General features: G+C 55.7%; 1 protein-coding gene across 6 annotated transcripts in view; it reads right to left on the bottom strand.

Moving 5' to 3' along the window:
- DAGLA (diacylglycerol lipase alpha) overlaps positions 1-23,948 on the bottom strand; it is a 70,778-nt gene that overhangs the window by 34,610 nt on the left and 12,220 nt on the right. For 2 of the 6 annotated variants that reach the window (XM_035262916.3, XM_078341176.1), the window contains exon 2: positions 3,483-3,670. The exons of the other annotated variants lie outside the window; for them this stretch is intronic. The gene's annotated coding sequence lies outside the window, so the exon portion shown is untranslated. The remainder of the gene's footprint in view (positions 1-3,482; positions 3,671-23,948) is intronic. 6 annotated transcript variants of the gene reach the window in all.

Raw genomic sequence — 23,948 nt, 5'->3', positions numbered from 1 at the left:
GGGTCCTAGGTGATGACGGAAACGAAATGAGCTCAGCTCACCTGTAAGTTGGGGACTGGGCTGATTCGGTTCTCCTAACATTTATGAATTGCCTACAAGGTCTTGGAGCACGCCTATGACCTTTATAAACATGAACTCATCTAGTCCTCATAATCGCTCTGTGAGGTAGGTACTACCTTTGCCCTTATATGACAGATAAGCTGAAGTGACTTGCCCGCAGCCACACAGCCTAGGTCCAGAACCCAGGTCTTAACCTCTGTGTGCTGCTTCTGAGAAGCAGGATTCAGCTAAACACCTGTTTCTGAACTCAAAAGCTGGCTCTAAACCTCTTCTTACGGACTGAGAATACTTCTGGGTCTTCATCTGGCTTCAGACTCACAATCATATGGGAGGGCATGGGACCCATTCTGCAGATGAGGAAAACTGAGCCCAGGGAAATTCCACCGAGCAGGCTGCAAAGTCGGGAGAGAGCACAGCATGAGAAACACTACGTGCCATCCAACTCCAGCCTCATCAGGCAGCAGGGGTATTACCCCAGCTTTACAGATGAAGAAACTGAGGCTCTGAGAGGCAAAATGGTTTGCCCAAAGATCCCTCCATGAGGACGTGGCAGAGCTGGGATTTCAAGTAGCCTTGAATTACTTGCAAGAAAAAAACCCCTCTCTGTGTGTTAGTCTGACTCCTTATCCTCACAAACATAGAGTCAGAAAGACCCACATATCCCACCCAGGGCTCTGGGGGCTGCGGAGCCATCCCCTTCTTCCCAGTAGCCGAGCAGCTGGCCTCTGAAAGCTCAGGAGGGGGAAGGTGACAAGGGAGACGATGGAGAGCAAGCACGTGTGGGCCGGGGGCCGCATGCGCTACCAGCCTGTACCTGGGTGTATGCAACCCAAGTTAGGGGCCTGAAAGCTGTCGCTTTTCACACGTCAGCTGTGCTGGAGCAGAAGGCAGAGTGGAGCCTGCCCAAGGCTGGGGCCGGATTTCAGCATGAGATAGGTCCTCACATGCCCAGGCCCAGGGATGAAAACAGTGTGTCTGGTGCAGCCGGGGGCAGGAGTGGGAGGCCACTGACATTTGTCTCCTCCTACCCGCCGCCCAGGGTCTTGTACTAATAAATACCTTTCCCACTCTACCCAAGGACAGCCTGGAAGGACCAGGGGAAGCACCTCCTCCATCCCTCGCCACGTGCCAGTCACATAACCATCCTCACCACAACCCCAGGGGTGGGTAGAACTGTTTGCAGGTCCGGGATGGGGATGAGGCTCTAAGAGTTTAAAGAACCTAGTGAGTGAGTGGCTGAGTCAGGCTCTGAAGCCAGGTCTATCTGTGTTCTCTCTGTACCCTCCTCATTCTTTTGGCCAGAGACCCCTCCCTATAAAACAGCAGTCAGGGAGCTGGGCACAGAGTTCAGGGACGAGGATGAAAAGAGAAACCCCAATGACTTGGGGGCAATGCCAGCCTGGGCTGGACCCACAAATAGTTCCAACAATTAATCATGTGTTTACTTAAAAACAAATTCTTATATAGCGTTTGCTACGTGCCGGCTACTTCAACAAGCAGTTCACAAAGATTACCTACCTCCTTTAAAGTAATCCTTTTAACCTCTTATACCCTGTGTTATGGATGAAGAAATGGAGGCCCAGAGAGGCTAAGTAATTTGCCCAAGACCACTCAGTTCTTCAGTGGCAGAGCCAGGCCTGAGGCTCTGGAGCCTGTGCTCCAAGCCGTCTCCCCTGAAGCCTTTACCAGGGCCCCATTTATTACCAGACTCCAGCTACTCATTCTTACGCTAATTATTTTCTACTTGTCTGCAATGAGCAGAATTTGCCATCTGCCATCAGCCCTGCTCCGACACCAGCCAACTCCCTGGGAATCAACTGGGGCCTTTCGTTTCCTGCTGGTTGTTCTGGAAGGGTGGCTGGCTGCTGGGGAGCGGGAAGCAAGGGCCAGGAGGGCGGCAGGACCGTTTTCTGGCAGCCAGGCTGGGTCTTCCTCCTGCCCCCAGCCTCCCTCTGACCTCTCCTTTCTGGTGGGGGGTTCACACCAGGGCCCACTCAGTCCTGGGCTCTGATGGACATTTTCCAATAGTGGAAGGAGTCCCCAGGTTCTGGCCAGGCCAGGTCTGGCTTCTGGACTCTTCCTTGGAGACTATTCATTTTTTTGAAACTCGGAACAAGCCAATAGTCCCACACATCCATGTCCCCTCTGGGGAGGCTCAGATAGGTGGGCTCTGCTGGCCTCTGTGATGGGTGCAGCCGGGCAGCCTGGATCACCAAGACCTCGCACACAGGCCGACACACCCCACACTGGGTGGCGCCAGGCTGTTTTCTCCTGCCTGTCTGTGGGGAAGGGCATCTGTGGTCTGTGTCCTTTCTACCCGCCCCTGTGGTCTTCTCACTCCCCTCACTCTGCTCTCTCAAGGGCATTGACATGGACGGGGGTGGCCACCCCGTGAGCTGAGCCAGGGCCGCCTTCTGGCCCTGCAGCGAGGCAGCCCTGAATTTGAATCTTAGTTCCATCACTTCTACTTGTCTATGACTGTCACTTCTCTGAGCGTCAATCTCCTCATCTGTAAAATGGAATAATGAAGGTACTCACTTCATAGCGAGTGAATCACGAGGAGTTAATGAAAGGATGCACACAGAGCGCTCAGCCCTTAGAAGACGGGACCCGCGGTCATTGTGATTTAGTAACCATCTCTCCCCGGTGTGTGCAGAACCTTTCCCTCACCTTGCGAGGCAGGGGCAGTAACTCTCCGTGATCTAAGTCAGTGCTCCCAAACAGACAGATGACCAGGCTGACCGCACCTGCCCTCGCCCTTCCATCTGCGGAATCCTCTGACCTGCCTTCGAGAGCAGTCAGGGCTGCATCTCCTAGGAGCCCGGCACGGCCGCACTAAGGCTTTAGTGGCACTGCCTCCTTTAACCCACAACCACCCAAGGAGAGGAGACTCAACACCCCGGGACAGCCTGAACCACAGAGCTCTCACCCAAGGCCCCAAGACTCTAGAACACTCCAAAGCCTGAGATCCTGCCGGGATGCCCTACCATCTATCTGCCTGCATGCCTGAGCTTCAGGGTGTCTCACCGCAGGCCCCTTCCCAGCTCAAATGCAGGATGCCCTGACAGGTAGAGCCCCCTGCTCTCTTTAAGCCCATCTGCCTTTCCAGCTTTCCACCGACCCCACCCTCTGCTCCTCCCTCTAGTCACCCCCTCTCCTAGGAGCCACTTGCTGGGAGTTCACTCCCCAGATGGCCTCCCTGCCAGGCAGTTCATCAGCTCTCAGCAAGAATCCCAGTGCTCTGGCTTCTCAGAGCTTCCTCCAGAGGAGACTCCGTCTGGGTGCTGGCAACACCTCAGTGAAGAATTAGCACCTTCCACTTCATTAGGGAGCCCCCTAATGAAGCTGTTAATGATATGCTAAGTGGGCACACCTAGCCTGACACCTCCCCTCTTGGGGCCCTGCCCCCTTGCCCAGCCTACCCTGAGCCCTGGTCCTGCCGCCTCCTCTCCTCAGGTTGTGGGCTGACCCTTGGGGTCTGGCTGGCGTGGGTGCATGCTGCTCAGAGGTGGGGAGGCTTCGTGGGCCACCTCCTTAAGCTGCGTGGCCATCTAGGGCACAGGCTGGCCGCTCAGGCTATTGGGTTTCCCTTTGACTGTTTCCTGGGCATCTGGAAAGCAAGCAGGGATCGAGTGACTTCGTAACAGGAGCTCTTTCCCCAGGGGAGAAGGTCTGCAGAGCTCCAGTATGTGACAGGAAGGGCCAACATCCCCTGCCCCCATGAAGACTGGAGAGGAAGGTGGCATCTGCTGTCACCAACAGCACACAGGCTGCACCCCGTCCCCTCCCTCTGTCACCCTCTTTTCCTTCTGGGCTGAATGAAGAGGATCTCAGTGCTCTTCAGTGGGTTTTCCGAAGCCCTCGGGTTCCCCAGATGAGGGGAGGTGGCCATAGTGGACAGGCTCAGGGGACTGGCAGGCAATGTCAATCAGAGCAGCTTTCAGCTGCTTTATGTATTGGGGTTCCTTGTAACATTGTGTTTGAACAAAACAGTTCCAGTGCTTAAAAATGTTTGAAGGGGTCGGGCACAGTGGCTCACACCTGTAATCCCAGCACTGGGAGGCTGAGGTGGCAGATCACCTGAGGACAGGAGTTTGAGACTGGCCTGATCAATATGGTGAAACCCCATCTCTACTAAATATACAAAAAATTAGGTTGGCATGGTGGCACACTATGCAGCTGTGGTAGAATTGCTTGAACCTGGGAGGTGGAGGTTGCAGTAAGCCAAGATCGCACCATTGCACTCTAGCCTGGGCAACAGAGCTAGACTCTTTCTTAAAAAAAAAAAAAAGTTTGAAAGCCACTGTGTGCTCTCAGGTCAATTCTAGACTTCACTTTTAGAGTTTTACCTGCAGAATGGCCAAGGAAAGCGCCTGGGGGCTCCATACAGGTACCCGAGCTCACACAAGGATCATAGCATCTCCTCCCCTTGCCTGAGCCAGGAGGGCAAAAGGGGCCACAGAAAAAAGACACTGACCCAGAAGCTTAGAGACCTGGGCCGACAGCTGAGCATTCTGTCCTTCAGACCTCCCCATTCCCTCCCACCACCCCAAGCAGGGCAAAGCTGGACCCCAAGCACAAGGCCTCCAGGAAGGGGCAGGGGCTCGGAAGGCCCTCTGCTGCCAGGTGGAGGACAGGACTGGAGCTGGCTTTGGTCCCAGTGCCTTGATTTACTCAAACGGCCACAGAGTTGTGACCTTCGACATACAATGCAGGGGCTGGCCACTGCCCAGGCTGAATCAACCATCCTCTCCCTGTCTGTCAAACAGGATGATGATGATGACAGTGCCTCCCTCTTGGGGTGGCTGGCAGGACCAGGCTGCAGCTTAGAGGAGGCGATTGGTGACATCCAACTCTAATTAAATCCACCCCCAAGGCAAGTGCGGTGGCTCACACCTGTAATTCTAGCACTTTGGGAAGCCAAGGCAGGCAGATCACATGAGGCCACGAGACTCCTAAAAATATAAAAATTAGCCGGGCATGATGGTGGGCACCTGTAGTCCCAGCTACTTGGGAGGCTGAGGCAGGAGAATCACTTGAACCAGGGAGGTAGAGGTTGCAGTGAGCCAAGGGCATGCTACTGCACTCCAGCCTGGGCAACAGAGCAAGACTCAGTCTCAAAAAAGATAAAAAATAAAATAAATAAATACATAAATAAATTCCCTTCTCAAGAGCATATGACTCCTAAATGACCTTTAAATAAAATTAAAACTCCCAACCATCAGCTATAAAGCTTTCCACCAACCACACCCCTACCCTGCCCTGCCCAGCCCCGCCACGAGCACCCACACCCTGAACTTCGGCCGGCTCTGTCCCTGCCGGCCGGGCATACCCACTCCCGCTCCTGTCTTTCCACCTGCTCAGCCGCTCAGTGTGCCCTGTGCCCGGGCATTTCCTCTTCTCCAGATGGCACCACTTGCTTCAGGCACTCTTCCCCGACGAGGCCTCCATGGCCTCCGAGGCCTGCTCGGGTGCCTGTCCCAGCTGGCCTTCAGCCCCAGCCCTGGAAGACCAGCCCACAAATGATCAGGTAAGCCCATGACCCACTTTCCTGCCGGCTTCTGGTGCACTTGCCTCGCCTCCTCCGTGACACGGTGGGTCATGGCCTCCACCTGCTTCTCTCCTGGCCTGTAGGGGAATAGGCCAGGAGGCTCTGGGCAACATGGAGAATGGAAAGAGGAGGGGAGCTCAGGCCTCCGTGATGAGGGCAACCCCAACAGGCCCCTGACAATTGGCAGCCTTTGCCTGCCCATGCCGGAGCAGGGCCACGGACCCATCTGTTCTGGGCAGGTAAGGGCCCACCTGCTTGACCTCTGACCCCAGAGTTTGGCATCACTTTCCTTCCCAGGGCATTCGCCCTCAGAAGCTTGGGGCCTTGTGACACTGTCACTTCTGTGACCCCTGCTTCCTGACCTGCTCCAGGGGTAACGGGAGGTGAAGCTGGGTGGTGCCACATGCTGGACACAGCCCCTCTAGTCCCAGTGGCACTCTGCTCCCACTTCATAAGAACAGGGCAGGGAGGCGGCAGGAGTTTGGCAGGGCCTCATCCCAGTCAACCAGGGGCCAGTGCAGTCGGCCCCCTTAACTAACAGCAGTGGGGAGGAAGCAGGCCCCAGCTGACCCCTACTGCTCAGGGGAGGTCAGTGAAGCTGCCATCGCTCCAAAGGATGAACCTTTCCACGAAAGAGCTGATGGCACAGTCCGAGAGAGACCAGCAGTGCTAATGGGATGCCCAGCTGGGGCTGTCAAGCCAGACAAGGTCCTGGTGAGACCAGCTGAGGCCAAGGCTCCTGCCAGGCAGAAAGTGGCACCTCATCTCCCCTGGAGTGTGGGGAGGCAATGTGACAATGCCTGCTTCCTCAGCAGGCCCAGTTCTTCCCTGCTCATCCTAGGAAGACTCTGGTATGGGGGTGGCGGTAAGGGACTCAGTGAGAGCTAGGGGACCTTGGCAGGTCAGCCTGCGTCACAGCTCGTGCTGACTTCTCCACCCTCAGTGGCTGCTGGCTGCTATAAATACCACTCCTGTCTCTGGATGTTGCAGGAGGTGACCTAGAATCATGGACTCTGAGGCCTCCTGGGTGCACTCCCCGCCTGTTTTAGACAGAGCCTGCCTGACCAGAAAATCCTGGCAGCTTAGAGCCCACCCCCAACCATGAGCAGGGCCCTCAGGTAAAATTCCAACCCTCAGGGAGATGGCTTCAAACCCAGAGCTTCCTCCAGCTCGCACCTCCACACGTTCGTGGACAGGATGTGGCTACCAGGTCCCTGGGGAGCAGAGCCCTGGCCAGCCGAAAGAGACATGGCACCCAGAGCCACTGGCTCAGCCTGAGACCTGCTGCCATTCATTCTCATCCATGCCCAACCCACTCTGAGGTCCAGCTGGAGGGTGAAGGCTCCAAAGCCATTTGATCCCAAGTCCCTTCCCCGCCCCCAACTTCTCAGTCCCATGCTTGTCCTCGATTCTTGAGTCAGCCTGGTTTCCAAACTTGTCATCACCCTGGAAGCCTCTCTGGGATGCACTCTACTTCGAAAGGGGACCTGTTAGACGTTTAGCAGTTGCAGTGAGTCCTCGACAGTTTCGTGCTTCTGTTCAGTAGCGTGCTTCTGAGTGAGCCCTTCCCTCCTCGAGAGGTCCCAGGCAGGCCCAGGCCTCAAATCCCAGGCTTGGCCGACCCAGGAGCAAGGACAGGAGGTGGTCCTGGCCCTGGTAGGTGTGAGGACACCAACACCCACAGATGGCCAGGGCTTGGTTCCAAGCTCCTGGCTTAGGACAGGGGCAGGATCTCAGAGGAGAAAAGGCTGGAAACAGCACCGGGGCTGGGCCCTGGGTGGTGTGAACACAGGTGAAATCTGGATAAAGTCAAGTTCATGCATGCAGCCATTCTCCATCCATCCATCCTTCCACAAATTACCAGAGTGCCTACTATGTGTCAGGGAGTGGGTGGATGGTGACAAATAAAAGCTGACACGGTGCCAGCCCTCATGGAGCCTGCAGCCCAGAAGGAAAGAGACTGAGCAAACCTTCACATACAACAAGGAAAAATCCTCTGATACATGCTCAGACAGGGAGGTGAGGGCAGCTGCCTTCAGAACTAGGAGCTGGAGCTGTTTCTGAAGGACTAGCAGAGGGAAGCAACCACAGGAGAGGGCAGCGGGGAACAAGCACCGGAGGACACCCTCAGCAGCAGGGCCCAAGTGTGAGGACAACAGAAGCCAGGAGGATGGAGCCGAGGCCAGGCCAGCAGAGAGGAGGCCGAGGCAGACAGCTGGCAGGGCCAGGCTCTGGGCTCTGAGCCTGGGAACAAGCCAAGGTGGGTGTGAGGGCGAAGAGAAGTGGGTGGCCCAGACGGAGATTCAGCAGACAAAATGGGGACAGACAGGGTGGGTAACTAGGATGTTTACTGGGCTGGGAGCCATGGCTCATGCCTGTAATCCCTACACTTTGGGAGGCCACCTCACCTGAGGGCTGGGGTTCGAGACCAGCCTGACCAATAGGTAGAAACTCCATCTCTACTAAAAATACAAAATTAGCTGGGTGTGGTGGCACATGCCTGCAATCCCAGCTACTCAAGAGGCTGAGGCAGGAGAATCACTCGAACCAGGGAGGCAGAGGCTGTAGTGAGCCAAGATTGCACCACTACACTCCAGCCTGGGCAACGAGAGCGAAACTCCATCACAAAAAAAAAAAAAAAAAAAAAAAGATGGTTACTGCCCACTGTAGCACTGGCGCTATCAAAGACGATCCCAGCTGTCTGGCCCATGCAACTGGGCAAGCAGAGGGGGCACCCAATCCCAGAGGAACGCCTTGAGAGCGTGCCTGGGGCTGCCCACCCCACCCTCAGGACTACAGCTCCAGGAGCTGGCCCTGGATTCTGTGAACACAGGTGAACTCTATGTCCTCCCCTCTCCCCAGTCTCAGTTCAGCCCAGTCCCGAGCTCAGGCGAGCCCGGGCACAGCAGGTCGGGAAGTCGGTCCAGAAGTCCCACTCAGGGGTAGTCAGTGGGCTCTGCCCCCACGGCCAAGGGTTCCCAGTCATGTGCTTGAGGGGGTTTGAGGCATTTCTCCTGAACATTCAGCTCCCCACTCTTCCTGCCATGCGGGCCTGACCATGAATAGGACCATGCAGAGGGGCTCTCAGAGCTAATTCAACCTATTACAGGAGGCGAATGGAGAGAGGGCCTCTGTATGCCAGTCACCCCCACCCTACCATCTGTTGGCACTCAGAAAATGGTACCTCAAAGTGAAGTCCTCACAAACAGCCTGGGAAGCAAAACTTTTCTCTAACCTCCGCCTTCCTGTCTCTACCCCTCACTCTCCCGACACAAGACACAAACCACAAACTGTAGAAACAAGAATTCTCTTCCCCACCCCTCACTCTCCCCAGAGGCAAGCCAGAGAAACTAGAATTCCTCTTTCCCAAGGCAGGTCACAGAAACCAGAACTCCTTTCCCCCAACGCCACCCATAAAAACCTGAAAGTATCAGCCTGCCCCTGCCTTTCTGTGTAGGAGCTGGCCAGAAATACATTCTCTGGCTCGGTGGCTCACGCCTGTAATCCCAATACTTTGGGAGACCTGGATGGGCGGATCACTTGAGGTCAGGAGTTCGAGACCAGCTTGGCCAACATGGTGAAATCCCATCTCTAGCAAAAATATAAGAAATTATCTGGGCCTGGTGGCACCCATCTGTAATCCCAGCTACTCAGGAGGCTGTGGCAGGAGAATTGCTTGAAACGGGAGGCAGAGGTTGCAGTGAGCCGAGATAGCACCACTGCACTCCAGCCTGGGCAATAGAGTGAGACTCTGTCTCAAAAAAAAAAAAAAATTCTCTGACTTATTTTGTTTGATAGTAAGTCATGAGACCCTCATTCAGACTCCTGCCCCATACGCTGGAGGAAGGAATGCAGCACGAGAGGCCAAGAAGAATCTGAAGGAGCAGGCCTTGCTGAGTTCCCCACTCAGTTACTCCCATGAGGTCTTACTCTTTCTGTCCAATCCCAGTTCTACATGGTTGTCTATTCCTCCTCAAACTTAAGTAGCATAAAAATGGAGTTTTCCCTGGATCTTTGGGTCTTCATTCTGAAGGCTCCCATGTCATGTAAAACTTTGATTAAATAAATTTGTTATGCTTTCCTCTTGTTAAGCTGTCTTTTATTATAGGAGTGCTGGCTGTGACCCTTATAATGGGAGAAAAGGGATCACCCCATAGCTGTGCCTACAATCCATCCATCCAGCCATCCATCCATCCATCCATCCCTCCCTCCCTCCCTCCATCCTTCATCCACCCACCCACCCACCCACCCACCATTTCCAGTCATTTTACACTGTTCAACACACTTAGAAAGCCCTCTCCTAGCCAGGCGTGGTGGCTCACACCTGTAATCCCAGCACTTTGGGAGGCCGAGGCAGGTGGATCGCAAGGTCAGGAGTTTGAGACCAGGCTGGCCAAGATGGTGAAACCCTGTCTCTACTAAGAATGCAAATATTAGCCAGGCATGGTGGTGGGCACCTGTAATCCCAGCTACTCGGGAGGCTAAGGAAGGCAACTGCCTGAACCCAGGAGGCAGAGGTTGCAGTGAGCCAAGATTGCACCACAGCACTCCAGCCTGGGCAACAGAGCGAGACTTCATCTCAAAAATAAATAAATAAATAAAGCCTTCTCCCTCTCACGCTGGCCTGCCAGCCCTGCCACCTGGCCTCTGCCTGCCCTCACCCACCTACCAGGCACACTGGCCTTCTCTCTGTTCCTGCAACAGGCCAGACATGCTGAATGCCTTTGTCCTCACTCCTCCTCTAGCCTGGACAGAACCCCACCCCCACCCCCAGATCTCTGCGTGGCTGGCTCCCTCCTGTCATTTAGCTCCTAGCTCAAACGTCCCCTCCTGGGACTGCCTGCCACGTCTCAAGTACCCCGAGCGCCCCATCACAGGACTGTTCTGTTTTCCTATCAGTACTTCTCATGATCTAAGGTTCCCCTTAGTGTGTTTACTGTCTGGTTTCCTCCACCAGGGTGTGGCTTCTCGGGGAGGGGTCTTGCCTGTTTTCTTCCTTGCCAGGTTCCCTGCACTGAAGAGAGATTTGGCAGGTGGGGGGAGCTCACCACGGCCCTGCTGCCTGAAGGAGGAACCATTTCTGAGCACAGCCTAAGAAGGATAGAAACAGGAGATTGTAGGAGCCAAGGCAGAGCTGCACCTAGAACCCAGGGCTCCTGACTCCCAGCCCTAGGCTTCTTCCACACTATCTGCTGGCCACACCTGGGATCCACAGCCTTATCCTGAACTGCCCAATATGCGACTTCACTGGCCACCGACCCAGCATGGTGGAGGCAGGGAGGAAATGCGGCATCTTGACTGATGAGGCAACTGTGACAGGAAGGGGCTGTGGGGCAATTTGCCTGCAGTAATGCAGCGAGCGGTCCTGCTACTGGAAGGCCCCCCAGCTTTGACAGGCCTGGCTCCATGCCACCTCCCTGTGCATCTGGCGATCGTGACCCTGTGCATCTGGGCGAGGGTGACTTTCGTCCACCTCTGTACAGCAGCCTGTGGGAGGGAGGGGTCCCCTCTAGGGAAGAGCACAGAGAGCTATATCCTCAGGATGCAGCTAGGAGACTCAAGCGCTTTCCCACCCTGGGCCTGGAGGGCACCTCAGCCATGGCCTGGCCGTAATCGAGAAGGGGAAAAACCTGGGAAAATGACTTCCCTTCTAAGGGCCTCAGTGTCTTCATCTGGAAGATGAGGAGGTTGACCAGATGTTCTCTAGTTTCCCTAGGATCTACTTCCCCTGTCCCCCTGCTCAGTTCCTAAGGGTCTGTAGCCTCTGGCTCAGGAATATAATCCCACAGAAGTCTCAGAGCCTTAAGGCTCTCACCCACTTTCTTCTGGGCCCCAATGCTGTCCTGGAGGTAGAGAGGTCAGGAATTTCCACAGTTTTGTGTCCAGAAAACTTTATGTAGTTTATTTTTTTAAAGAACCCATCGTACATCTTTATCAAATAGAAACTTGGGCTTCAGCTGCCCCCTCCACTAAAACGGACTTATTCTTTTGACTAGAATGAGAGAATGGCAAGAATCTTAGTAAGTTGGTGGCCGACTTGGTAACTGCATAGTAATCGAGAGGCTGTAGAGTGGGAAGACACCGTAGGCAGCAAGGTGGAGTGGGTCCCCTGAAATGGGATTTGCTTGGTGCTGCCTGTTAAACAAGAGGCGGGGGAGGGGGTTGGGATCTTGGTTTTGTCCCCTCCCAGCTTCACCTGCCCACTTTGCCCTTCTGGCAAACCTGTTCACATGGAAGTCCAGAGCCAGTGGACAGAGAGGAGGGGAATGACTACAGAGGGGAATGACTACAAAGTTTGTGGCACACACTTTGCTGCAGTCTGCTCTGCTCCAGAGCAAGAGTTGCAAACCAGGCTCTTGGGGCTGGCCATTCGTTTTTGTAAATAAAGTTTTATTGGAACACACACACACACACACACACACACACACACACACAAAACCCAGTGCTTTGACAATTCCCACTTTTGAAATCTGTCAGAACTAAGTTCAAAACAACATGCTCAGCTTGCAATTACCAGAGTAAAAAAAGAGAGAGAGAAAACCCAACATGGATGGGCTAGGTGTGTTGGCTCACACCTGTAATCCCAACACTTTGGGAGGCTGAGGCTGGAGGATCACTTGAGGCCAGGAGTTTGAAACCAGCCTGGGCAACATAGTAAGAACCTATTTCTACAAAAAGAATTTACCATTTAGCCAGATGTGGTGGTGCATGCTTATAGTCCCAGCTACTCAGGAGGCTGAGGCAAGAGGATTACTTGAGGCCAGGAGTTTGAGACTAGTTTGGGCAACATACAGAGAATCCGTCTTTATTTAAAAAGAAAAAAAAAAATTATCTGGGCATGGTGGCAAATGGCTGTAGTCCCAGCTACTCAGGAGGCTGAGGCTGGAGGATCACTTGAGCTGAGGAGCTCCAGGCTGTAGTGAACTGTGATCCCCCATAACTACACTAAAGCCTGGGCAACAGAGAAAGACCCCATCTCTAAAAACAAAACAAGAAAAGCCTAACCTGCTACTGACTGCCACCGTGTGACCTCAGCAGATTCGGGGGTGAGACTGGGGAAAGGGTAGGTTCTCAGGGTCCTCATTCGCTCCCTTCTCTGTGACCCAGAACTGCCCTCTGCCAGCTTCCAGTGAATGTGGGAACAAACAAGATATACTGACGGCTCCGTGGCTGGGCGTGGTGGCTCATGCCTGTAATCCCAGCACTTTGGGAGGCCAAGGCAGGCGGATCACGAGGTCAAGAGATCGAGACCATCCTGGCCAACATGGTGAAACCCCGTCTCTACAAAAATTAGCTAGGCATGGTGGCGTGTGCCTGTAGTCCCGGCTACTCGGGAGGCTGAGGCAGGAGAATTGCTTGGACCCAGGAGGCAGAGGTTGCAGTGAGCCAAGATCGCACCACTGCACTCCAGCCTGGCACCTGGCGACAGAGCGAGACTCTATCTCAAAAAAAAAAAAAAAAAAAAAAAGATACACTGAAGGCTCCTTAGAGGAAAGAACAAGAAAAAGCCTCAGCAATATTCTTTCCCTTTAAGCAGAGCCTTGGGCTCCTGCGCGCACACATCCCCACCATGTGGGGCTCGTGGAATGCTGGCTTCTCTCCTCCTCCAGGTTCGCACAATCCAGGAGAGCAGAGGAAGACAGCAGGTGCCCAAGATGTGCCTGAGCCTCAGCAGCTTTCCTACCCAGAGCAGAGGGCGAGGCGGGTAGCGGGGCTGAGGCTGGCAGCAGAGAGACTGGCTCCTAATCCCTACGGCCACTCTGAACCCAGCCTTCTCTTCCTTCTTCTGGGGCCTTGGGAGGACACATGAGATAACGTCTGGGCAGTGCTCAGGGCATCTCAGAGAGAAAAGGCCCAAGGGATGGAGGTGGGATTAATTATGTATTAAATGCTTCTTTATTAGCACTTCTGTTTACTGCAGGGCACAGTGGAAAACACACGGGGCTTGGTGTCAGAGAATCTAGGCTGGAAATGGGTCATTCAAGAGGTTCATTATGGCCTCTGCCATTATGCCCAGATCATTTTTTTCCTGGACATTCTGGCCATTCCAGAGGTGTGGGCAAGTCACAACTTCTTTGAGCCCCAACTCCTGGAAAAAGGGGATGAACATCTGAGCGATGTTGGAGAAAGCGTGACACAAATCAGATTTTCTCAGCTGTCAGTGGGATTGCAGGAACACCAGCCTCCCGGCATCGATCACTGTGAGGAGACCAAGTGTCTGGCCCAGGGCTACATGTGAGTGACATGAGAGGGTCTCATTATTGCTGCTGGAGGAACAGGGAGGTGCAGGGCGAACAGCCTGAGGATCGGGCTGTTGGCAGTGCCATCCAGGCTGGCACTCTCTGGGTGTGTCCCACGTGGGCATGCTGGGCCAGCTCTCCCTAGACGGATCCCCACAGGGCAAGAGAAGGAAGGGGCAGTGCAGGGCCAGGTGGGCCACGGCAACTCAAACAAGTCACATGCCTCAGAGGGAACCAGCACATCCTCTCCTCCGCACCTGTCTTGCCTCCCAGTTAAGAGGCGTGGGTGTACTTGGGCTCCCCATAGTCAGGAGCCAGAGGCTGCCCTACCCAGGTCAGGCTACATTGACCAGGCTCCCCACAACCCCTAGTTCATATCCAGGCTCCCCAAGCGCCAGCATAGGAGTGACCAGGCAATCTCCTACAGCTGTGCCCACCTGGGAAGGCTGTCACCATGAGTGCACCAAGATCCCCCTCCCAAAGTTGCTCTCTGTTTACAGAGCTCTTTGCCCACAGAGGGCACAGTACAGCCTCTTGGTGGCAGCCTGCACATACTCATGGCTTGTATGACAGGTACCAAGTAGTGGACAGATCACAGGCCAGAGTAGTGGGTTTGCTAAAGGCCAAGCAGGGTGGAAACTCCAAGACAGTGCCTTGAGATTCCCCTCCCCACAGGACCAAAGCCACTCCAGGAAGCTGGCCATAGGCGGGACTGCAGGGAGGGAGGCACCCGGCTCCGTGCCTGGCTAATGCAAACCCCTCTTTAAAGTCCCAGCTGTAGGAGAGAAAGGGCTCCCTCTTCCCTAGGATGCCAGCTCCATCAGCAGCTGATTAAATCTGTTCCCCTTGGCCTGAGGACCACGACCACAGCCTCAAGGAGTCACTGGCCATGAGCTCAGTCTGACAGGAGAGGATGCTGGGAGGCCCCACCCTCAGGAGGGCAAGTGTTGGGGAGGCAAGTCCAGGGCTTCTGCCTCCAGGGCAGGCCCGGAAGCTGGAGAAGTCCAAGTTCAAGTTCCTGGGGCTGACTCAACAGAAAGAGGGTAAAGAGAAGGTCAGGGGGCAGGGACTGGCTGCATCAAGACAGGCTTTCCTTGCTAGGAGGAAGGGTGAGGGCCTGCAGACAGGCTGCTGCAGAAAAGAAAGGGGCAGATGTGTCCACAAATACTCCTGGGTCCAATCATGTGCTCCTCTGCCTCCTGCCATACAGAAGTCCTATTGATGCATCCCCTTACCCCCACGCCGCAGGCCAGTGCCCCAACAGGAGGGCTCTGGGGGCCTCTCCAGCTCCTTACTGACAGTCCAGCTGCTGCTGCCCTGGCATGCCAGGCATGCCAGGCCTGGGCACTGCCAAGTCACATGCTCTACGTGGGCGAGACACTGCTGGGGCAGCCTCGGGGATGCAGGGTGGCGTGGCATTCGCAGGCAGTGTGGGGCTGCAGGAAAGCTAGGTGGTCAGAGGCAGCCGGTCACCTGTCCACCACCCTTCCCAGCCCCACCCACCTTCCAGGGGAGAAATCCCTGGGCAAACAGTCAGCCAGGTGTGAGCAGCACAGCAAACACAGGGCTGGGAAAAGCAAACACGGAGGGCCTCCACACTGTGGGGCCTGCTGCCCTACCAGATGGCTTTTGGATGGCTCTGCCCACAGCTGCCACACTGGTGTCCCCAGCACTTGGCCCAACAGTATCTGCAGGGTCTCCCAGGATGAATGCTTTGGCCTTTTCTTCATTGTACTCCCCAGAGGGGCCCGACTGTGAGGTGACAGGGGCAGCCACAGGGAAGGGCGGGCAAGGCATGAGTCTTCAGAGGGTGAGGTGTACCTGGGCCTGGAGTCTCTGCTGGGCCACGCCTTGGCTGGGTGACTTGGAGCAAGTCAAAGGAGGACCGTAGGGCCAGGGATGCCTATCGCACATGGCCTTTGTGAAGGTTAAATGGGATGAGGCCCGTGTGGGACCACTGAGAGAGGATTTGGCACAGAAGAGGGTCTGGATGCATGGGCGGCCTAGTGCTGCCTGCGGGTATGGGGCAGAGCCAGGGTGGGTTGCAGCAGGAGAGGCAGTGCTGGGGTGATCTGGGCACCACACTCTCCCAGGGCATGCTCATTTGGCTGATCTGTGACCCCCTGGCCTTAGCCCCAGGGTAGTAAGGCCAACACCAGGCTGCAGAGACAGCCAGGAGGGAAAGACGGTCCAGTTCTATTCCACCAGCAGGGGCTGCATCTGCTGGCCCCAAACTCAGGGAAGAACTCCCCCCAGCTAAGGAAGGCCTGTGCCCCCACTGGCTCCCATCCAGGGCTTCAGCTTGAGGCTGGCCCCCACTATTCGCAGCCAGAGGAGGCACTGTCTTTCTGAGGTGCATAGCATGTCCCACTTGCTCTGCTCTGCTGCGTGCCACAGTTGAGCGTGCTCGGCAGGCGGTCTTCATGCCTCTGTGCCTTTGCACAGTCTGTTCTCTTTGCCTGAAAGGCCTTTTCTAATCTTGCTCTCCTGGGAACACCTCAGCGTTCCAAGGCTCAGCATAAACACAACCTCCTCCGTGAAGCTGCCAGGGCCCACCAACCCCCAGGGGCAGACCTAATCAGTGCCCCTCCATTCCGGACTCCCCACTGGGCCGGGAGCTCCAGGAGGACAGGGCTACACTTTGCATCTCTTGTCCTTGGCACCCAGCACCACGCCTGGTACATCGCAGCTGCTAGAGAAATGTCAGACAAGGCCCCCGGCCCAGCTCCCTTGCTCCTCTTAGATCACGCTGCCTGTACATTTGGCCAAGGAGACTCAGAGATGGTGTATGGGAAGCAGGGCGAGAGTGAGCTTCCCCGGGGAAGCAGGTGAGGCACAAGGTTTCCTTTCCTTTGGAAACTGTCCGTGCTGCATGCACCAAGCTTCACCCACAATCAGAAGTGGCTCTGGAGGCTTGCAGGCTGCCTCCCCATCTCCAAAAGCAGAAACCAAAGTTAGCAGGGCGGTGAGCACGGGAAAGGGAAGTGCACCAGCACTGCAGAGAGAAAGGCAGTTGTGGCTGCCATCTGCTGTGAGCAAGATGTTTGCAGAACATGCACTCCCCATTCTGAGGTCTCCCAGCCAACTTGCAGAGAGCTGGGCCGCCCCTCTGCAGATGGGAGCCAACAGCTCAGCCAAGCTACAGAGTCCCCGCAAGAGAGATGTCAGGGACCCTGCCTGCCTGCCCTGACCCTCTGGCTGTCCCAGTCTGACCTTCTGATTCTTGAGCAGACTGGGAGCCAGGATGCCAGGCCAGGACATGAGTCACACTGCCTTTTTCCAGGGAGCCCCCAACAGGCTCTGAGATGGCAACTCCACAATAAGACCGATGATAACGTAAACACAAGGGTGATAAGGGCAGCAGTACCAGCCATTGCTCACTGAGAGCCCAACTACCTGCCAGAAGACCCAGTACTGGGAACTTCTAGCCATTATCTCACTTTGTCCCATGACTCCCAGGGGAGGAGGAAATGGAGGGTCCAAGAAGGGACCCTGGCACTGTTCCTCACTGCAGAGACACCTGGCTACCCAGGGCCATCACAGGAGAAAAGTAGCTGGGCATGGCAGGGCACACCTAGAGTCCCAGCTGCTTGGGAGGCTGAGGTGGGAGGATCGCTTGAGCCTAGGATGTGGAGGCTGCAGTGAGTGCAGGGAGCTATGATTGCACCACGGCATGCCAGCATGTGTGACAGAGCAAGACTCTGTCTCTTAAAAAAAAAAAAACAGAAGAATATCTGAGTGGGAAGGAACCTCTGAGCTCTAAGCCACTGAATCACAAACGCTCATTTGAGGGAGGGAAGCGAGGGCCAAGGAGATAGACAGCTGGCCCAGGCTACACCGAGGTCAGCAGCAGGCTGGGAGCAGAACCTGGAACCCTACCCCGCAGCCCAGGCTCCTGGGGCTTAGTGCACTCCTGTGCAAGAATGGCTCCGGTTACTTCCTGTCCTGGGTCCCCACCTAGGGGCTCAGCCACGTGGGGTCATTCCCCCAAGCAGCTCAATTCATTTCCTTGAGCCCGGGGGGGGGGGGGGGGGGGGGAATGAGGTAAAGCTGGCCCTGCCAGGAGGGCCCATCTCAGTTTAGACCAGGCCTCCCCTCGTCCTGTTCTGGCTTCTATGCTCCTGACCACAGCAGCGGGCCAAGCTTGGGAGGCTGGGCAGGGCCAGGCCAACCAACCACATTCCTTTCCAGGGCCACCCTACCCTGGGCCTACCCACAGAGGAATCAGCACAGCCAACAGGCTCATCAGAGTCACTGGACTGTCCCATGGCACTGGGCCAAAGAACCCACTTCATTTCTCACCGGCCAGGCAAGCAGGTAGGGGGCAGAGAAGTCTGCCTCCCAAGACCGAACCATGCCAGGGTCCTGAATGTCACCCTGTGCCCTCAGCCCTGGCAGACCAGTCCCCAGAGGCTAACATCCCCTGCTATGCTATCCCAGGGAGGTCGGGGTGACCTTCCTCCCATTGGCGATAGGAAGGTGAGGATCTTGGGGCCACCCAGATCTGCACCTCCTGTCCCATCCCCCACAGCTCTGCTGCTACCGCCCCCACAGGCCAGCTCACAAGCCGCACACTCCACAAGTCTGTCTGCTCAGTCCTCCCCCAGCCCCCCACACACTGTAATTGCAACACCTCCGCCCCACTGACAGCGCCTGCCGCTGCCTGCTCGCTGCCAAGGGGGCTGGGAGGGCCCAAAGATGTGCTTCACGCAGACCTTACTATGGGAAGGGAAGGCAATTTGCCCCTCTTCTCCAAGGGGTCGTTGGATCTGGGTGTTGACCCCACTTCCTGCCTCTCTCACTGCTCCCCACCCCACCCGCAACCCCGGGTGGCCCAGTCTGCAGAATGCCTCTTACTCTGGGAGGGATGGAGGGAATCAATGGTTTCCCTATTCTCCTGCCTCTCCCACAGGGGAAGGGGAGGGAAGGCATGTGGGCCCTGGGGGGATCTTTCAGGGAGCAACTGGCCCCATTGCTCCTCCCCTCTGGGAAGTAGGGGTGGTGTGCCTGATGGACTGCTGGGCTTCAGGTCCACTGGGAGTGGAAGGCAGGCAGCCAGGGCGGTGGGCAACTCCACCCCCACTCTCCCGCTCCCAGGACTCCATGGGAATCGCTGTCACTATCCAGACACCTTCACAAAGAACTCATGCCTAGGCTGAGGCACAGCCAGGCCGAGGGTGAGTCAGCCAGGGAAATCCCGGCACTGGCACCCACCGCTGGTGACGGTTCCGCTGACACCTACAGAACGGGGTGCCCAGCCCCGCCCACAGAGGGTGAGAGGAACACCCGGGCTCCCCTACTCCCATTTCCTGCTCCCTGAGAGGGAGCCTGGTGGTGGGGGCAGGGAGGAGTCTCAGTGGGGGCGGAGTCCTGGAGGGAGGCCTCGGGCACACTCTCTGGGCCTCTGGTCCCTCATCCTTGGACATCAGTCGGGGAGGAGGTGGGAGAATGGTCACCACGGCTTCTGGGCTCTGGCCTGGAGCCTGCCACCCCCACTCTGGGTATCAGGCTTTCCAGGGTCTCACAGGGGCATGTGGGGATGCACACCCCACCTCATTCTTGAAGGGCCTGCCCCTGCCCTCTTCCCAGGCAAGGCCACTGTTCTGCCTGAGCCCAGCACCCCCACTATATGCTGCCCAGGACCCCAAAAAGGCAGGATCGAGAGCAGACCCAGGCCAGGAGTCAGTGCCCTCCCTGAGAGGAGAGAGGAGGAGCAAAGAGGAGCTGAGAAGAACGGAAGCCGGGCACAAAGCCTCCTCACAGCAGGACGTCCAGTCCCTGGAGAAGTGCCTGTGGCCAGGTCCCCACAAACCCGCTAGACCGGTTGGCTGGAGGGGGTGGAAGGCTCAGACCTGGGCCAGAGAGCCGAACTAGGACCTGGAAGCTCCCAGCTAAGAAGCTCCCACCATTCCTCCCCACTGGGAAGTGGGGGTGAGCTGTACTCAACAGGCCCTTAAGCAGGAGCTTCTGGGGACATGGACTCAAGGATGCCAAGCCCCATCCTCAAGGAGCTCATAGTGCAGAGTAACAAGGAAACCGGAGCAGGTCGGTGAGCACAGAGCTTTGATGCTGAGGCCTGTACCACTGCTCAGCCCCAGGCAGACAGGGAAAGCTTCCTGGGGGGCCTGGTGGTTGAACAGAAAGAATGGGGAAAGCAAGGCTAGCTACCCTCCTCTTTCCCTTCCTCCCACCCGGTATCCAAAAGCTGCCCACCCCCCCTCACCAAGCCTGCGGGCAGATGCACCTTGTACAGGGCCAGATTCCAGCCAGCAGAGTCTGGGCACCACCATTGGCTCCCAACAACCCCGCCTCTCAGTTGCTGGCAAAGGTAGTTTCTGCAGGTTCCCCAGGCCAGGAAAAACACGCTCGAGAGTAGAGAGAGGGCCCGTGGGGCTGCTTCCCTGGCATCACCAGAACGCACATGCTTGGTATTGCCCAGGCAGGGCCCTTCCACTGGTGGGGGGACACACGCATGTTCCGGTTTTGCCAGCCCCCCAACTTTTATCTGCTAGGCTTCCCCTTGCCATGGTTCTTCCTGAAGACCAGGCCTCTTGCACTTCCCAGGCAGGGAAGCGGGTGATGCAAGCCATCTAGAAACCCATCTATTACTTCGAAAGAAGACTGAAAACATGTGACCACATGAATCCCATGGGTTTACTTCAATGTCTTTAAAGCAAATGGCTTGAATGGATTTCTCCCACCCTTCCTCCCCACGGAGCCACTCAATGGAGAACAGCAGCTCAAAGGGCCACAGACTCAGGGCTGCCGGAAATGGGGTATCAGACACAAAGCCTGGCAGGGGGCACTTGAATAAAGGCAGCTTTGACCAGGAGAGGATGAAAGGCAGACACCTGACAACTGCCAGCACAGAGCACAAAGGGTGCACGCGAGGCTGACACGAGGCCGACGTCAGGTCCAGGCACGCACAGGCACCCCGGCCCTCGGCCATGGGTGGTGGATCGCTCTCGTGTCCCAGCACGGGTTTCCCTTCCTCCTGCCACGGCATGGAAGCCTGGCTGTGGTGACAGTAGGGCCCTTGCTCAGTCCCTTGCCTGGAGAGCCCTGACCCGAGCAGCCATTAACTAGCAAACTCACTGGGCAGCTGAAACACGCAGGTGAGGTCTTAGGCAGCACAAATTGCTTAGAAAAAAAAGGCAAGGAAGCAGGGCTGAAGACATGTGACAGTCATCAGAAGATGCGAGCTGGAGGGGCCTGGGGAACTCAGAGGCCAAGCCTCCCTGATTCCCCGAATCCAGCAGATGAGTACCCTAAGCTCGTAGAAGAATGCTGATGTGCCAAGGTCACACAGCTTTGGGCCTCAGCCCGATCCTTGGCTGCCATCCCAGCCTCATTCATGCAGACATTACTTTCTGAGCACATCCCATGTGCCTAGACGCTGGAATTTAGGTTTAATCGCCTAGGTGACGCCCTGAGAAAAACTAAACTCGGCCACAGAGGTTTGCAAGTTGGGGGCTTCCCACCTCTCAGCTGTCCCCTCCTGACCCTCTCCTCTTATGTAAAATGGGAGGAGTGCTGGCCATCAACAGGAAAGACTCAAAGCAGAGAGGAAGAAAGCAGGAGAGGCCGGGCACAGTGGCTCCTGCCTGTAATCTCAGAACTTTGGGAGGCTGAGGAGGGTGGAGCACCTGAGGCCATGAGTTCGAGACCAGCCTGACCAACATGGAGAAACCCTGTCTCTACTAAAAATACAAAATTAGCTGGGCATGGTGGCGCATGCCTGTAATCCCAGCTACTCACGAGGCTGAGACAGAATAATCGCTTGAACTCGAGGTGGAGGTTGTGGTGAGCCAAGATCGCACCATTGCACTCCAGCCTGGGCAACAAGAGCAAACTCTGTCTCAAAAAAAAAGAAAGCAAGCAGGAGAAGCGGTATGAAAGCCTGGGGATATCAGCCACACCCTGAAGGTGAGGGAGATGATGGTGAAAGTCACCCCAGTAGGGGAATCTGGGCTGCCCTGGCTGGAAGAGGCCTCAGCTCCGGTAGGGCAGGTGTGCTGTGACCAGGGACCCCAAACCAGGCATGCTGACTTATGCAGACCATTTTCTTCTTATTGCAAAAATAATCGCTATAGGAAATAGAAACTGGCCGGGTGCAGTGGCTCACATCTGTAATCCCAGCACTTTGTGAGGCTGGGATTGTTTGAGGTCCAGGAGTTTGAGACCAGCCTGGCCAACATGGTGAAACCTCATCTCTACTTATAATGCAAAAATTAGCCAGATGTGGTGGCGGATGTCTGTAATCCCAGTTACTTGGGAGGCTGAGGCGGGAGAATCGCTTGAACTGGGGAGGTGGACTGCACCACTGCACTCCAGCCTGGGCAACAGAGTGAGACTCGGTCTCAAAAAAGAAAGAAAGAAAACAAAATAGAAACCAAAAAGAAGAAAATAGAAATCACCCATGATCCCTTTAGGAAAACTATCAACTATTAGCATCCTTCTCATCTTTTTTTCTCTGTCCAAATGTGGGATCATTCAGTACCTACCACGCTTTTTCACTGAACTGAAAGGTGAACACTTCTCCTCCTTAAACATTTTCCTGCCACCACCTTTCCTCATTATTGTGGAGTGGCCCACATACGTGATGTACGGAAGTTCATTCAACCAACCCCCTAGTGGAGGATGTTAGATTGTGAGAAAACCCTGCAGCTGGGCCCCAGGCGCAGTGGCTCTGGGGTCCTGGGCTTCAGTGGCAGGATCATGCAGGAGCCCCGGACTCCTGACCCCAGCCTAGTATTCCTTCTCCCCCTGGCAGAGTGGAAGGTTTATGTGCAAGGGATGGGTGGGGAGTGAAGATTCTGCCCTTCAGAGCACTCAGGCAGTGAGTGGTCCCCTAATGACTCTCAAACTCAGGCAGATTCCCAGGCCCCACCCAGCAATTCTGAATCAGTAAGCCCAAGGCAGGGCTCAGGAACCTATATTTCTAAGTTCCAAGTTGTTTTTTTTTTTTTTTTTTTTTTTTTGAGATAGAGTTTCGCTCTTGTTGCCCAGGCTAGAGTGAGTGCAATGGCACAATCTCAGCTCACTGCAACCTCTGGCCTCCTTGGTTCAAGCAATTCTCCTGCCTCAGCCTCCCAAGGAGCTGGGATTACAGGCATGTGCCACCACACCCAGCTAATTTTTTTATTTTTAGTAGAGACGGAGTTTCTCCTTGTTGATCAGGCTGGTCTCAAACTCCCAACCTCAGGTGGTGATCCACCTGCCTCAGCCTCCCAAAGTGCTGGAATTACAGGCGTGAGCCACCGCACCCAGCTAGGTTCCAAGTTCTACTGTGGCCAACCCCAGGAGACTCTGAGGCTGGAGTTAACAAACCTGCACCCAGAAACCCTGCTCTGAAGGACGAGTCCTGACCAAGACTGCTCAAGTGTGATAAGCAGAACTTCCAGAGCTGGTTGTGGGCTCCCCTCCCAGCAATGATGATGTGGAGGAGAGTGGTGGTGAAGGGGTGCCGAGATGCTGCACGTCTAACCTGGTCCCAGGTCATGCTGCTGCTGCCTCTCAGGAGCCATGTGGGCACCTGTGCAGGCCCTGGGCTCTGCCTGAACATATGATCACAGCAGGTCCTAATGCACTAACTATGGGTCAAACACTTCGCCCTCCAGGCTCCAGGTGAGCTGTGTTCCAGGACCCGCAGCAGCGCATTACTGGGTGCTTGTATAGAAATGCACATGTGGGCCCAGCCAGCCTGAACTGAAATCTGCATTAACAAGCTCCCCAGTGATCTGTGTGCCTATCAGAGAAGCACGATGCTGAGTCTGTCACAAGCCAGCGTCATCTCATGTCACCTCCTAACACTCCTCAGAGGCCAATTATTCCCTGATTTTACAGGTGGAATCTGCAGCTAAGAGGTTAAAGGACCTGGTTGAGGACTGAAGACTAACCCCAGCAGGAGCTGCAATGGGAAGCCAGACTGTCTGGCCTGACTCTCAACCCCACGTCCCAGCACCCCCTGTGGTTCCCCATTCAATCACCACCAGCGCTCTGAGTGGGTTCACTCTCCACTTTATGGCGACTTGAGGAGGTCAAATCAACTGCTCCGAAGCTCTCCCTGGAGCACGGTGGAGCCGGCCCCTGTGCCT

The sequence above is a fragment of the Callithrix jacchus genome, chromosome 10, assembly GCF_049354715.1.
Source record: "Callithrix jacchus isolate 240 chromosome 10, calJac240_pri, whole genome shotgun sequence".
NCBI classification, from domain to species: domain Eukaryota; kingdom Metazoa; phylum Chordata; class Mammalia; order Primates; family Cebidae; genus Callithrix; species Callithrix jacchus.
Note: the sequence above shows the minus strand (reverse complement) of the source record. Positions and strands in the feature narration are given on the sequence as shown.